This window comes from Lycorma delicatula, chromosome 1, assembly GCF_047948215.1.
Source record: "Lycorma delicatula isolate Av1 chromosome 1, ASM4794821v1, whole genome shotgun sequence".
Lineage (NCBI taxonomy): Eukaryota > Metazoa > Arthropoda > Insecta > Hemiptera > Fulgoridae > Lycorma > Lycorma delicatula.
The window spans coordinates 189,778,759-189,793,798 of record NC_134455.1 but is presented as its reverse complement, the minus strand read 5'-3'; the positions used below and the strand labels follow the sequence as shown (position 1 = coordinate 189,793,798).

General features: G+C 35.6%; 1 protein-coding gene across 8 annotated transcripts in view; it reads right to left on the bottom strand.

Annotated features, from left to right (window-relative positions):
• The window catches only part of LOC142326349 (polyamine-transporting ATPase 13A3-like), a 159,562-nt gene that overhangs the window by 126,122 nt on the left and 18,400 nt on the right, over positions 1 to 15,040 (bottom strand). Inside the window, exon 1 of one of the 8 annotated variants that reach the window (XM_075368835.1) lies at positions 7,283 to 7,478. The exons of the other annotated variants lie outside the window; for them this stretch is intronic. The gene's annotated coding sequence lies outside the window, so the exon portion shown is untranslated. Of the gene's footprint in view, positions 1 to 7,282; positions 7,479 to 15,040 lie in introns of those variants that run through there. 8 annotated transcript variants of the gene reach the window in all.

The window sequence follows — 15,040 nt, the reverse complement described above, 5'->3', positions numbered from 1 at the left end:
AACTACAGACTTACGTCCTGTTACAACTGCTTACCCGCTCTTACTATATGGAAAAAAAATTCCATAAGTGAAAAATGCCGGGCCGAACCGAGATTCAAATCCAGAACTTTCGATAGGCATGCAGGCAGTTATCATCCGTTAAGTGTAAATAATACGTGGGAATACATTTAACTTTACAAGATTTAAATACAAGAAATAAATAATAACGTTATGTAAGTAATATCACTTATTACGAAAGTTAAGTCAGTTAGGTCAAAGTTGGGTAAAAATTTTTAAGTGAGCAGTCGGTGTACCTTTCTTGGAGTGATCATGCTGTCTCAAATATCTTTCTTCTAGAATTAATATCGAGGCTTGATCGTTATAAATGAAAGACAGATATCTGGGTTTACTAATACGGTTTTATTCTAAGATGAACGCCGAGTAAGAGAATAAATCAGAAAAACGTTTGTCACAAAGAAGAGAAAAAAACTTCGACTGATAGCGTCTGAATAATATTTAGACTTATTGAAATCAGTTCCCTTTTTTTTTAGTGGATCATCACAACTTTATCCGTACGATAACTATCAATTACAAGTGTGTAGTTACAGCCATCAGGTTTAAATTTAAAGCGGTCATAATAAATTCCAAAAAAAATATTCTTTTACTGTAATTAGAAAGCTGAATATTTGACATTAAGATAAAATTGTAAAACAGTCTCATATAAATATGATTATAAAAGAAAGAGGCGTTCTTGAAATTTTTAAAAATTATCTAATAACAAAAACAAGACTACAAAGTAATGATATAAATGATTTTTTTTTTTTGGCTGAAAATAGCCTGACGAATAGTTTGTTGGAAAAAAGTAGATTAAAAATTATACCTTACGAAAGTATGATGTTAATATGCTAATGTATTCGATCACTAAAACAAAGAAATACTTAAACTGTAGGAGGTACCAATGATTAACTATGTGTAGTATGTTAAAATAGAGGATAAGTTTAGAGAAGCAAGATTGCCAACATTTAAAAAGGGACTGGATTAAAAATTATGATGCGTCGAAATAAAAATCTTGAAAATCTCAGAGGTACGAGTAAAGTAAGATTTCTAAGATTTAATTTCATGGACAGCAAATTCGAAGAACATAAATAAACGCAAGTCAGATTAGTGGAATTTTGACAAAACTATACAGTACAATGAACGAATGCAGATGCGCATTCTGATATAAAATACCAAGCATTTACGATTATTGCGTATTCGAAAAGAAACTTGATTCCTCTTATAGCAATGATTTTATAATACATTCAATTAGAGCAGATTAAACAGATTGTACTAATACATTTTCTAAAAAACATGGCTTTACTTGAGCAAAATTCTGAATTTGCTCCTTACCTTTTTATTCTGCAAAGATGACAGAGTACATGATGAAAATGATAAATTATCCAAATAATAATATACACACCGATAACAACTACAATAATAGTAACAAGTATGTGGCAAGAAATCTATTAAATATATCCAGACATATCCAGACTAATGTCTAGCCTATTATAAACTTCATTCAGTTGCCAACAGATTTCTCCTTGTGGTTTATATGAATGTATCTCCGAATTAAACAATACGTTATTTAATTGATAATAATCATGACAATAGTAGTATAGCTTTCATTCGATAACAGTATAATTATAAATAATTAACGGGTAAAAGTAGACAGCTTGTAATTGTTTGTGCCAACTGCACAAAAAGCACTAACTTCCACAATAAAAGATAATATACTCGTAATATAATGTTTTAACGAACGATAAAATTTTATATTGAATTCATGATACAAATAGAAAACTGATCTTCTTTTCTTACTTTCTTTTCTTTATATTCTTAATACAAAATTCGAAAAAACTATCGAAAGGTAGAACATGCTAATTTGTTGAGTGTAATCTCCTACATCAGAAATTGAAGTTTCCGACATTTTTTTACAGAATATATAAAAAAAACTGCTTAAAAATAAAGCAAATTGCCTAAATTAAGAAAATTTAAGCTAATAATTAAATAATATTACTTAATGATCTTGTCTAGTTCAGCATAAAATTTGTTAAACACTAATAGAATTTTACAATCGATAATTCGTTATTTTGCAGTGATCGTATATTGTTAGTTATCATTGCGTTAAAAAAACAAGAAAAACCTTATTTTTCATTTAAAAATTTACTTCCAGTGGAATAAGGAAATTAACTTAAATTATACTGGAAATAAACTAAATGTAACCAAATGTCTCTAAACTGGTCTCTAAATAATGGTTTATTTCCACCCATATAATACCTAATTTAGAAAAAAATTAAAAAAAACTTCAAGACGGTAGATGAAAACAAAAAAATCTGATTTGGACTTCACATAACTTCTTTGTACGCCTATTAAATTACATATACACTTTTTTTTTTTTTAAATGAAAAGTAGATAAAATATTATTTCATTAATTAATTAATTACTTCTGATATTTTTTCATATTATTTTTTATGTTATTATTGAATTATTACTTATCTTATTTTTTTTTTTTACAATCAGAGGTTAATAAATTAATAAACCAATATATTTAAATTAAAAAAAAAAAGTTAGAAAAAAAGAGATGAAGGCGGATTCGAACCGATGTGCCTTCCCCTTGTAAGATCCAAATATTTCATTAATTAAAATTTTATATGGCTATAACACTGGAACCAATGAAATATCATAAGTACAACTTATGATATATCGTTGAAAAGTTGTCAATGAGAGCTCAATGCTGCAGTTAAGAAAAAGTCCAAAATCTAAATTTTTTTGAGTTTGGGCATTTTTGGACAAATTTGGCAACCGATGTAAATGCCTCGGTAGACATTTGCATCGGTGATTTATTAACTCAGCTTTTGCCTTTGCTGTAGGCATCGTATCCCTCTAAACGACCTAACCGAGTTCGCGGAAGCACGAACCCCGCGTCTAGTTCTACTTATTATGAGCCAATTTCGTGAAAGTCTCGTAATTCGAGGCAAAACAATACAACATACCACCAAACAAGTTGATCGCAACAACGAAATTTAGACCAAGTTCCCTTAGTAAACGCAGCTTACGCTTTTAAATAAACCCCTGACTTAGGTTAATTACGGATTCCGCTCTGGTCTACAAGGGAGAGGCAGATTGATTACCGACTCCCACTCAGCTCCATCACAGAGTCCCGCGTGACATTCACCACCAAAATCTGTCGTCGAGATGCCGCTACACCTCACGGCTACATGGCATCCCATGCCCATCGGCAGTGCAGTCGCCGTTCCGCCGACAGCTTAACAATTTAAAATTGACACCTCTTATCTAACTAACCATGGCTCGCAGCCGAAGCGCCTACCTTCGGTCAATCATACTGTAAAAACGGACCCTAGCCACCCGGGTTCCTACTCTGCTAAATTCCCTCGGCCGCCCTACGTTGGGCGAGGAATTTCAGGAAGCCAGCCACAATTGTCCAGTCCCTGCGAATCCTCCAGTTGACCCGCAAATCTAAGAAGGAGCTCACTTCTCAAGTTATCTACTAACTCTGGTACTCTCAGCTTCGTAGCTTGGACAGACATACAGGACATGGTCCACCGTGTCATCGACCCTACATTCCGAGCACAAGCCGGAGTCAACCAACTTAAACCTAGCCAAACTATCTCTAAAACCATACTGATCGTCCATCAGCATATGGTTAGAAGTTAACTTACTATTAATGCGGAGGTACAAGACCTTCTCGAAAACCTTACCTACTACAGGCAAGAGCGTCAGAGGACGGTAAGAGGAACTTACAGTGGGATCCTTGTCGCCACCTTTGAAGAGCAATTTCAACACACCACGTTTCCAACACGCTGGGATGTACCCAGCAAAAAGCAACCTATTAAAAACCCTAGTCAAAGGACCAAATATCACGGGCAATGTGCGAACAAGGAGCTTCACTGTGATACCATAATATCTGGGGCTTTATTCCTAGCCAGGCTACAAATTACTTGACGGACTTCCGCCTCAGTAATTTCAGAAGACAAAGACTCAGAGCGAAAACTTACAACTTCTCTTCGGACACGTCGATGATACGAGGACTCCAACCTCGATATCATCTGGAAGCAGATCGTCCATCAGTGAGGACACCATCCTGGCACAAAAGAGGGACAGGATTCACGTTTAGAAGACCTAACCTTATGAAAATACTCGGTCCTGTTCCGACGATAATCCTCAATAAAGACTGCACGCCGATCAGGATCATCTGCACGCTGTGCAGCTCTCCTGAGCCGGCCCACAGTCCGCTTCATCGCAGTCAATTACAGAGTCCACCATCCAGCTACTCTCTCTCGACCCGTACGTTTGGGAATAGAGTGTTCAGCGGCTTCAACTACCGGAAAAGAGAAATTCTCTGCCAGGTCGTCCAATCGGACCTCGTCCATACTTCCAGGAAAAACTTTTAGCCTGGCCGCAAGAATGTTCGAAAACTTTGGCCAATCCGCCTGCCTGTGTAAGAAGCGCCCCTGCTGAACAGGAATGTCACCCCTAAAGATATCGCACAGCCCACCTGCCCAATCAAAAACTATTATCCGGTGATCGCTTTCGCAATCATCGACCACCGACCAATTCAGAATCCTACCGGGCATATCCTTACCAATGGTAACATCAATGTTGGTACCATGGAAGGCCCTCCGCAAACCAACTGCATCGGCGAAGGTAGTCAACTCGCCGGCTACATTGAAAACATCAAACTGATGCTGCGCGATGAAGCCTTCGATTAATTCGCCACCATCGTCCGTGATCCACTGTGCCAAAGAAGCGATTTGGCGTTCGCTTCAACTCCTATAAAAATAGGACGACCCGCTTCCAACCTAACAATTCTATCCCACTGTACTTAAAGTACGAACTAACTCGATCAGGTCCAAACCATTCACGGCAAGCTTAACAACGACATGATGCGTGTCTGAGGTTTGCCGTATGAAGACACTACCTATCGATTTCCTGCACAGTACGGCGGATTTGCTATCATCAACGAAAAAATTATCCAGCCTGAAAAACCTGGCAGATCACCCTTAACCTCATACAGGTGCTGTAGAAGAAGAACATCGAGGCTCCTTTCTCAACAACCTTACCTAGCTCAACTTGGACTGCAGAGGCTCCCTAGGCATTAAGTTGACCGAATCTAATCATCGAGAGAGTTGAAGTACATCTCAAACGCTCTCATGTAGCAACCACACTGCTGATGGTTAGGTTCGCTCAACTTACTGCCCAGGAAGCCTATGTAATCCAAATTGAACTAGGTGAGGTTTTTGAGAAACGGAGCCTCGATGTTCTACAGCACCCGTATGTGGTCAAGGGTGATCTGCCAGGTTTCTATTGACTGAGTGCCTATGACTCTTGCGCAACCTTTTGTAGTTAACGCAAAATGGAGCCTCTTTCTTTTGCGGACAGTCGTCACGCTTATGGCCCTCCTCGTCACAATGCGCGCAGACCGATGTATACTTACAGAACTTGGCCCTGTGGCCAAACCTACAACACTTAAAGCATTGCTGCATGTTACGGTAGTCCTTGATGCGACAGGGTACGAAGTCAACGAAGATTCGTCCCTCCGCACGAACTTCTGATGGAAACCAGCCCCTAACTCAAACACACCGTGATACCGTGGGGCATCACGCTTACCAGTCGTGAAGACAAGCCTAAAACTGATCCTCCCGAAAAAGAGCGCAAGCAGGACTAGGGAAAATCCCTTTCTTGTTATAGGGTCTTACGAACAGGAGTCGTTGCCACCTTTCAGCCGCGATGAGGCGAGGGTACGCGTCGTATAAATACAACGCTTTTTTTTACCTCCGTAGAAGTAAGAAATAATAAGCCTAAAATGAACAAGTGCTAACTGTGTCCACAGTCTTATAATCAGCGAACCCTTGATACTGCTGAAAGTTATACACACGACTAGTATCCAAAAAAATACTGAGAATAGACCAAAACACAGGAACTCTGGACGCACTTAAGGAGACCGGAGTTGCAAATACGTAGTTACAGTCGTCACGCCGAAACTAGTCAAAATGGATTCAGGGATGGCCGAAATGGATATTTCCGTTGAAATCTGAAAACTGAAAACGTTTCGCGATCACAATACTTCCTTCATTTCGTACAAGGAAGTAAAAATAAAAATAAAAAATAATCACAAAATAAAAACAGAAAATGGTTTTTTTAGCGTATAAAAAACTGCTTTATTTCATTAAACCTTCTGGTAGTGTATGCTAGCGATATGGATTACAGTATATCGCTGATTACCCACACCAATTCTAAAAAAAAATTATAAATCAATCCCCCTTAATACATCAGTGCTCATCACACAGTTCCTTGGTAAGTGGTTAAATTTTCCCGGAATGTAAAGCACAATAGATGACATAACTGCAACGCACTCAAGATGAGAATATTCGTTTATACACAATTTTTAACAGAGATCTTTATAATTTTTATGAAATACACGTGTCCGCGGATGTTACTTTTTTAACTTTAACAATACTTTTCTTTTCTTACATAATATTATAACTGGTAAAGAAAAATCCAAAAGTGATAAAAATGTATTCTATTACATTTAAAATGTTTAAGTAAGTAAATTATATTTTTATTTAATGGTTTATTGAGTCGTATGGTAGTTACGGCCTGGGATCTAATTGAAGATCTCCAGCCGTAAAAATTCAAAGTCTAAGCCGATTTAACCTGCTCGACCCGAAGGTCGATAATGTTAAGCTACCGATAAACTGTAAATATTCGAACTAGGGAGAATATCTATCTTGAATAAATTTAGATTATGAATCTGTAAATTTTTACGATTCCTATCATTTTGTATCAGAATTAAATAACGATCTCCAACAAAGGAGTTACTATTCAAATAAGTAGCTATAGCAACTGGGAAAGTACTCTACTACTTGTCATGAAATATTACGAGGAGAGATACGTTTATTTCTTGGAAAGACTATTTGCTCTAAACGTTTATGTATTATTATTAAATACATAATAAGCTGCTGCAATTTATTTTTACATAATAAAATACAAAGGCCGCTTTAATGTTATAAAATATATGTAAAAGATCTGAAAATTAACACTATATGACACGACAACCATCGGGCCTGAGTTAATAATTTTTCAACAAAAAAAAAGATAAAAACAAAAAGGTATATCAAAAGTATAAAAAAGTAAACACCATAAATATGCGCGATTAAATTTACGTTATAATGACGGTATTTATCGATCACAATGTGAAAGTTTTTTTTTTAATAAAAACATTTTTTTTAATAGTTATAAAAATTACCTTGACGTTGAAGGTCTCTAGATGTAACCGATAATTTAAAGGATATGATAGAAGGTATATACTTTTAACCGTAGCGACTTGAAAACCTCTTCTTTTCCTGGCTTATTCACTTGCAGGAATATATAAAGTATACACAAATAAATATATAAAAGCTATTGCATACACGCGCGTGCGCACAGACACAAACGCAGAGAGAGAAAGAACAAAGTGAACGTTTAACTTCTACATAACTACGCTATCAGGCATGAAAACAAGCTATTTTATTTATGCCATTTTTTCTATGATGTTAAAGAACATCACTGCTTTATCTGTTACTTTCCCGGATATCAAATTGCGTATTAAATTTTATGAACGTAAAAAAAATGTATTTCCTGTCACAGGCGCAAGTATTTTGATCATTTAAATTACTTTTAAACTTACATTTGAATAATGAATACTTAAAATCGTATAAATCGTTAAAGTAAACACACACAACTCGAAAAGATAACATGCCATTACAAATATTCAAACCATTTTAATTTCTGTATTAAGTTTTAAATACCATTAATTTATATTCATCTATATTCTACATATATAATAATAATAATAAAAACATTACCTTTAAGATAATTATTTCATCATCTAATGTAATCTCCGAATATTATTTAAAAAAGAATATCATTAAAAGTCTAGCCGTTAATTTCTTGTACCAACTTTATTTAAATTCTGCCTTTTACGGATCTGAAGTAAGGAGTTGTCCACACAGATACGAATTTACCATTATGATAACTTTATTTTGTTCAATTTTTGTATTCTGTGAATGTCACTTTTTTGGGTCGTAATTAATGAAAATAATTTGATTAATTTAACTAGTAATTTGTAATCTGTACTAACCGAGAAACTTCTTCCGACAAACTATACTCTTATCAAATGCTAATTAATTAGATAACGAGGCGGCTTTTATCGACTTTATCATGTTATTAGACAATTTTGATGACGTAGTATAAATTAAGACTTTTGTTGTATATATAATATTACTAAATTATATTTACTTTTTGACCACGAATTTTGATTGCAGACTAAACTAAAAATTACACTATTGTCACTTAGCACGAGTAGTTCATTACTATAATTTCTAAGTTAAATTCATTTATGATTATCGAAGAATTTCATTTAATTTGTTTTACTTCTAAGAGTTTATATTATAAATTAAAAGTTAAGTCAGCTTTTGTTTTGTACCTACTAAAAAATAATACGAATATAAAATAATAAGTCGTTAATTCATATGCATATAATATATTAATACATAAAATATTTTATGATTTTAGAATACTATATTTGTTACAATGTTCTATTTTATATATTTTTATAATACCGTATATTTGCATCACTGATAAATGGATATTATGATTAGAATAAGTAATCGTGAATTAAAACGTTCGGTCTCTGATGTGATTTCTTTCAGGTCGCTAGATTATCCGAATTAAAAGTCTTATAAATGAAATTATAATTATTTTTTTTAATCCTTTTATTTATAGTCGCATCAACAATTATACCCATAAGCGACTACAGTAACACTATCATGTAGTATTATATAAAACAACGAAAACCATAAAGAACAAAAATAAGCAATAAAGGAACAATAAATAACAAACATAAACAAATGACAACAATAAATACAAAATAAAATACATAAATCAGACAAAAATCACTAAATCGTATTTTTCATTTCACTGTAGGAGAGGAACTGCAACAGACGTTTTTACCTTTTTTCTGGTTTAATAGAAATTTCATATCCGAACCCAGGTCTAAGTTTTATCGGATGGTTCCAAAGATTGGGCAATCAACAAGCAGGTGGTACACGGACCATTTGACCTTGCAAGCCTCACAGATCTTCTGATGAGAGCCAAGTAGGTGAGGGTGGGTAAATCCGATGTGTCCAATCCTTAGCAGAGTTAAGATGACTTGGTCTCTGCTGTTGCTCGGGGATGGAGGTTTTTCTCGAGCACATTCTCCCGGATGTTGTGTAATGCCGTGGGAGGACTCCAACAGCCAGAATCTATTCCACTGAGCCCTCAATTTTACACGGACTGATCTCATGAAGTCTCTCTCACATGTCGATTGTACTCAGATGCCATTTATTGCAGCTCTCTTGGCAGCCTCATCGGCCCGTTCGTTCCCGAGGATGCCACAATGGCCAGGAACCCAGAAAATTGGCTATAAAGGGCAACATATTCCCGTTAACATTATTCAACAAGGTAGCAATTATCATCTCTCTCTCCAAGCCATTTCATAAGCCTTTTCAATGTCTAAGGTTACTAGGAGTGTTCCTTGGAGGCGAATGCCTCACACACATCTGTCTGTATAGATACTAGGTGGTCCATGGTAGATCTCTTTTCTTTGAACCGGTATTGGTATTGGGAGAAGAATTTAATTCTCTCCAGATGCCATTTCAGCCTATTATTTATCATCTTCTCCATCACCTTGCAAAGGGTGCACATTAGAGCAATCGGATGGTAGTTCTCTGCTGAAGTGATGTCACAATTGGGCTTAACCACAGGGATAACTACAGCCTCTCTCCAGACGTCCGGAAACACTCCTTCCTCCAAGATAATGTTGAACAGGTGTAAAAGGTGCTGAAGAATCTCATTAGACAGCTCCCGTTTGAAGGCATACAGTATTCCATCAGATACAAGGCTAGAAGACTTAAGACGTGCAAGAACATCTCGTAATTCAATCAAAGTGAGAGGGGCGTTTAGATCCTGGTTGATGTTGTTATGCCGTTGAAGTATGTCCTCTAAACTGAATTCAGGGCTGTTTTTTTAATTCTCAGAAAAATATCAAAGTTCAAATCACTCGAGATTCGTGAAAACCTGTCACCCAGAATATTCGCAATGTCGTAAGAGTTGTGAATTACGCGACTCAATCAGATCATGTGCATGATTGGTCTTATACGTTCCCTTGATTTTGTTGATCTTGTTCCATATTTCACTCAAAGAAGTGTGTCTATTAAGCGAGGCTAGGAATTGCACCACGTTAGACGTTTACTATCTTTATATGTCCTTCTAGCCTTCGTGCGTTGTTTTTTATATTCGACAAAGGTTGTCTCATTTCGATGTCGTTTGTATCTGTTAAAAGCATTATTTGACGCCTGCATCGCTAATTTGCATTCATTGTTCCACCAGGGAATACGTTTCTTACCGATGATTTCAGACGTTTTGGGTATACTGAGTTCAGCAGCACGCATCACAAGATCGGCAAAGTCTTTAACGTATTCATTTATTTGAGCTCCGTCAGCTGTCAAATGTAAATCTTCGACGTTTTCAGTAACCAGTTCCTTAAATCTGTCCCAGTTAGCGTGCTGCAGTAGCCACCTAGGGTTCGCTCTTCTTGGAATACCGGATTACACTGCATTGTTTGATCGCTATTTCAATGGGGAAGTGGTTACTGCCGTATAATTCCTGTAGGACTCCGCATTCGTAGAGGTGGGCTGAGGAAGCATCACAGATTGTTAGGTCAATGGCACTAAAAGTCCCATATGAGCTGCTGAAATGTATATATTAGTCCAGGTTAAGGAAAACAAGATCCGGCCTCTCAAGGAATCTTTCCACTAACTTAACCCTAGCGTCTCAACTTATTGCAACCCCAGCTGGTGCTGTGAGCATTAAAATCACCCATCAACGAAAGTGGTTTTGGCAGTTGCCTACCTACGTCCTTCAGTTCATCTACAGTAAAGTCCCGACTGCTGGGGAGATAGATATTATATACTGTAAACGTTCGAGGAGCAAGCGTCTAAGTCACAGCTACAACTTCAACGCTAATATGCAGTTGAATTTCTCTATAGGCTAGTTGATCACTAATGAAGATGGCTACACCACCGCTGGCGTGAGAGACATCCACCCTGTTTTTGAGAACGACATACATTGTAAACTTTCAGAACTACGTAGTGGTTATACTTAAAATTAGTCTCTTGCAGGCATATCAGAGAAGGACTGAGTCGATTGATTAGAAACTGTAAATTTTCTCTCTGGGATTGGAGTCCATTGATATTCCATTGTAGGATTGGATGACGGAGATTGTGAATTTTATCTGTATATAAGAAGTTCTCCGCAAGGGCGACTAAACACTAATATCAGCGAGCGGGCTACCATCGAGAGGTAACTCGGCGATGCTGTCGTTTACAATCCTCATCAGACATGCTCGTAGCTTCAACAGCTTCAATTGACTCAGTACTCGAGACATGACGCGCCTGTTTATTTATTACACGGGTGGTCTTATTTTTAATACTTCTTTCTGGCACTTTCAGGTATGTTTCCCGAAGCATACGTATCAGTTCCATCGTATTAGATGTGTGTTCCCAGAAGCTTATGAAGTCTACGTAACTCAAGACATAAGGGTTATCTTTGGCTTTGTAAGATCTCTGCTGGGGGTTCCAGGCCCGCTTCAAGCCTGTCGTCATCCTTTTTTGGCTTCTTGGATCTTGTTTTGCTAACAGGTCTCTCGCTAGGAGATCGTTCGGCGCCCCTATTGCATTTCCAATGTCTCCCTGATGATCGTATGTGCTAGAGTTGGTAGACAGTGTCCTCTAACACCTGGACGTTGGCAAAGGTTAGGAAAACCGGTCTCTAAAATCTGGTCTGTACTCCCTTGAGATGTTCCTAAGCTGCACGGGTTTCCCTCTTGTAGGTTGCAGTTTTTCGCTGCATACCCTGGTTGTTTTCAGAGGAAGCAGAATACAGAATCGTCCGATAGATATATCCAGTACTGTGAATCATCGTAGGTTAGGTCCATGGTGCTTGGTAACTTTATAAGAGCTTCAGGGTGTACATATACCTGGCAACGAAAACTCAGGACATGTTAGTAGCCCGGTTCTGGAAAACCAACACGCAGGGAGGTAATAGCCGACCCAAAGCGGATACCAGAACGCTTAAGTTCTTCCTCTAGTACCTCATTCGGGATAACTGGCCCCACATTAAAGAGGACTACTCTTTTGAATTTAGTTAACAAAGGGCGAATCTCCAGGATGTGGTTCCCAATATTAACGTTATTGTGCTTCTCGGTAATTGATTTAACAAGATCACTGTTCGCCAAGCAGATACACACCCGGTTCATAGAGAACTTAGATGCATATAAGATGTTCTTAGGAGTAACCAGTTTACCAATGGCCATGATATGCACTAATCGGAATATCTCCTATGGCATCCAGTACGATGGCTTGAGATTTGCTAGGGTAAGTCAGTTTCAGGGTCACGGTGGTCTCTTCCTGGTCTCTTCGTAAGACGGGTGTCATTCTCTGAGTGATCAGCTTCATTCAGTTGGTCACCATGTTTACTCAAGATTGTCTGTGGTGCACTTCTGTCAGGTGTCTTCTCACAAACGTTTTTACAAATCTTATCTTGGTCACACTCATAACTATTCCGCTGTACTCAAAGGAAGCAGCGCAGTTGAGATGTCTGTTTACGAAGATCAGCTAGGCCGAACGTCAAAACAGTCAATCTTGGAAGGTTATGTAGGGCTATGTGGCTGCGTTACCCCAATTATAGAATATTAATGCTCTAGCGCGTTATTTTAAATATTGTCTAGTACTTACCAGCGCCAAGACCAATTTAAACGCAAATACAGTCACTAATAAAATAAAAATAAATTGAAAATGGGTCATTTAAATAGTGCAACTAACACGTCACATAGACAGCCGTTCTGTTTTAAATTATAATTACTTATTGAGGGAGTAAAAGAAAATGCACATGCGTACTGAATATGGCAGCAAGTCCAAATTCTAGCCAAAAATTCAGAATTTCATTTCCATTTTTCAAAAAATGGTTTATGATTGTTCATTTTATTACTACTTTGTTAAATTTACGGTACTACGGTTAAATTTACGGTATAATAAAATCTGTTAAAACAATTTTAATTTCTATTAAATCCCTAAAGGATTAAGAAGCACAATATAATATTACTTTTAGTATGCGAACTGAAAATATGATATAAAAATTAATATTTTAACAGAATGAAAAAAAAAACACATGTTTACCGACTTTTCGAAGAAAAGAACGAACGGAATTATATTCGGTCGCACGGTAGGATTGGGGTGTTGAAATTGAACTTTCTTTACATTTTGAGAAATGAGGAGTACAAAATTCCTAAAAAAATTTTTTTACAAAACTTTGTAAGTAATTACATTTTTCTTAAAATGTAATTTCCTTATATATATATATATTTTTTATGTATATACTCGTATGATTAAGTATAAAACTTATGGCTTAAAAATTTTCAAAACTATTTAATCAATTTTATTGAAATTTAGATACGCTGTAGCAGTCATTTGAAGTTGTGCATGTGAAAATCTGACGATGATTGGTTTAGCTGTTTTCAGTTATCCTCAATTTAAAGTCTACAACAAACAATTCAGCCTTTATTTGAGGTTACGTTGACTTTGTATTGTGTTATTCACACGCGCTTATGCAGCGAGTTTAAACTTGACGATTTATGATGGAAACACTTGTTATTTCTAATTATTTCATCAATTTACGGTTATAATAATTTAATTTTCTAAAAAAAAAAAAAATAAATAAATACTAAAAAAAAATATACATTTAAAATAAAGCTAGAACGTATTTAAATGAGTTTTTTTTAAATTCAATTAAATTTAGCTAAATTTTTTCAGTATTTTTCGATAATAATTAGGAATGTAAACAATTCTAATCAAATTGTGATAGATAGTTAGATTTACCGTTATATCGATTCCTATGAACTAATAAATATATATAATATATAAATAATATATTATAATATATTCACATAAATAAAAGAAGTATAAGGAAATAAATGCAAAAACTTCCGACACAACAAAATTTTAATCACACTTTTAGTTTCCTGATTCATTAAACTCAGCCGAGGTCGTTAGACGTAATCTTTATTAAAATAATTTCAATCCGTTGACATTAAATCCCTTATGTCAGTAGAAAAACTTACTGATAAAATACATCGAGAAACAACTGAATAATTAAATAATAGTGAACCGAAAATACGCTATAAGATAAAAAAGGATAAAAAGTACCTAAAAAAGTAAACATTACTTAAAACAAATAACTCGATTTGATATCGTATGTTACACACGAGAGTCAGGTCATCACTAGAATAAAAAAACTTGATATCTTAATTATATTTAGATGATACTTTATAATTAATTTTTACATTGTTTTTCTTAACTTTCGTCTGGATCATACTCCAAGAGAATACAAATTTGTGCAAGCACAGACAAATTTCAAAAGTATATCGATAATATACTATACGCACAATTATATTAATATCACGAGATATTTTACACTAACAACAAGATAATATTAATCTATAACGAAAAACGTAAACTTAACAGTAAAACTCCGACCAAACTTGCTTAATAGCTTAATAATATAGACTAAAATATTTTCCCAGTTTTCCTCGTTTTATGGATTAAATAACGGCCCTGCTTGAAAATCAATTGTGTATTAAAATATATTGAATTGTAGGGTAAAATTTTCGTTGTTGCGATCAACACTTATTTTATTGGTATGAGGGTAGTATTTTTTGTATTTAAAGAGTCAAAAATATTAAAATACATTTATTATCTTTTTTATATGTTATAAGACTCAATCAAGTAATGATCTAAGTGCATAGTCCAATTGAAGTTAGATATAGGAAGAGTTTTAGTGTGAAACCTTCGGTATAAGAGGAAGGCGCGGGGATCGCGCTTCCTCGAATCGGTTAATTTGATAGTTCAAGGTTGTAAGTTATGGTAGG